Source organism: Brachionichthys hirsutus, chromosome 2 (assembly GCF_040956055.1).
Source record: "Brachionichthys hirsutus isolate HB-005 chromosome 2, CSIRO-AGI_Bhir_v1, whole genome shotgun sequence".
Classification (NCBI taxonomy): domain Eukaryota; kingdom Metazoa; phylum Chordata; class Actinopteri; order Lophiiformes; family Brachionichthyidae; genus Brachionichthys; species Brachionichthys hirsutus.
The window spans coordinates 16,772,613-16,774,903 of record NC_090898.1 but is presented as its reverse complement, the minus strand read 5'-3'; positions in this window follow the sequence as shown (position 1 = coordinate 16,774,903).

Here is a 2,291-nt window from a genome sequence, read left to right as displayed (position 1 = left end):
GCGCAAACAAATGGACCCTGGAGTCGTTTACGAACAGGACCGGTTCTGGAACTATTTTTAGTCTCTGAGCTAAATACTTCACACTAAAGTTAACCGTTTGAATCCCAGCTCAGACGGCGACCTTCCACTGGGGGGCAGTAAAACGTGGGGTCGTTTGTAGAGGTGACCCCTCCCAGAGGCGCTGGATCGTCCGGTCAAGCTCTTCGATGCTCTGTTATTCTCCGTTGCCATGGAGACACACTATATATAGCCCTCTCCTCTGCACGCCGGCTGAATCCCCGCCTTCGTCGGGCCGGACCGACGGGCCCGACCCGGTTCTGTAAAATCACTCCCTGCTTCTCTCAAAAACAATTTAAGACTAAAGCTCGACGAGTTTAGACGCCAAAACGGTCACAGTTTGGGTTTCCTGGTTCAGCAGAACCCCCCCCCCCCCAACATGAGACAGATAAGCCCGGCGGGGGCGGGGGCTACGGCTCTTACCTTGGACGCCCGCCGGCGCTCGGGACACTCTGGATGCTGGCACGCCACCCGGGCCTCCTCCTGGACGGGCTTGTCATCTGAAACAGAACACACGAGTCAGGCGGAGTCCTCGGCGATGGCGGCCGCTAGCACGCCTTTCTTGGTAACGCTGTAAACACGTTGCAGACAGGAAGAGTGAAGTCCAGGCCTGTGTTTACGTAAGGACGGAGGCAAGAGGAGGGAGCGAGCACACGGGGGGGGGGGGGGTCACTAAATGAGAAATGACGGCTGAGGAAGGTAAACAGAGGCGGAGGTTCTGGCGTGTTACCGGGACGCCACGGAGCGTCGGGGTTAGCTATCCTGCGTTTGCTAGCCGGCCTCCGCTCCACGCTAGCAAGCAGATAAACGGCGAACGTCCAGCGGGGTCGCCGGCAGCGCCGGATGGAAGGCGCCGCTTACGTCTCCGTCTGCGGCGAGTCCTCGTGATGGAGACGTCAGAACAACAATATTTATCTGTGCAGTATGAGAAGACCAGAACACGAGCACGGAACATCTGGAGCGACCAGGTACCGAAACCTGGCAAAGGGCAGAGCGGCAGGCCGAGGGTGAGGAAGACCTCAGAGCGAGGAGGAAGGTGTGGACGGCGGAGCAGCTGAAGCCTCAGTCCGGCGACTCGGGCACACCGAGAGCAGGTCCATGGACATGATGTGAGGACTACGTCCAGGATCCAGGGGGACACCGTGTCCACACGCACAAACAGTCCCAGACGGGAACCATGGCAACCCCCCCCCCATAACAGCGTCGGTAGCCGGGGCGGAAAGGACGGCAGAAATAACGACGCCAAGTCGGAGGAATGAAGTTTCTACTTCTCCTCGAGGGTGGAGCAGAAGCCCGTTAGCTTAGCTTAGCTTAGCATAAAGGCTAGCAGTCTGGGCCTCGTGAGCAGAAACGCTAGAACACGACAGCTGTTTCTAATGCTGAGGCTTCGGTGGCGGCGGGGGCAAGACAGCCCCCATGGTGGCTAAATCACGCACGTGTGCCGACCCCCCCCTCCCCTCCCCACCCGAGCAAACCCCCGGCCTCCATGCGTCCACTGAAACCCGGCCATGATTCAATGAGCTGCTCGCCTTTAGCCGTTAGCCTCGCCTGGACGACAGGGCGCTGCATTAACGACGGCGGTGCGCTAAGGCCCTGCCTTCCGTGTTTAAGACGGGCTTCCCCCTTACTCGTGTTAGTTTTGGGACTGATTTCATCCCGGTGTTCCGACGGCATCAGGAAGTGTTTTCAGTCGAACGGAGAAGGTGGGAAGCTAAAGATCCCGTCTGAGCATTCCTCTCTGAGCTCTCTGTCAAACACGTCCCAACATTTAGGCTGGCAGAGGGAGAGGATGAAGAGCATTCCTCGCCGGCCCGGCGTCATCACTTCCTCTCCGCTAATGGCATCGGCCGGGCGGCGCGGCGGAAAGCGAGCGTCCCTGTGCCACGTCAAGAACGTCCTGAGAGGAGACAGGGAAGCGTCGCAGCGGTAAATAGTTCAACTGTGGAGCCGCTGTCCTCATGGGACGTCTTCCTCATGGGACGTCTTCCTCATGCCGGGCCACCGAGAACACCAAACCTTTCCATGATGGTGACACAAGTCCAGGTGAACCGCGAGGCGTGCCTGCGGAGACGTTCCATGTAATGTTTGGAATGTCTGACCCGAGCGAAACCCGACAGAACGCCAGACAGCCGTGCACCGCCAGCGCCGTGCAGCATTAGTGCCGTGCACCGCTAGCTGCGTGTAGCGCCAGCGCCGTGCACCGCTAGCGCCGTGCAGCAATAGTGCCGTGCACC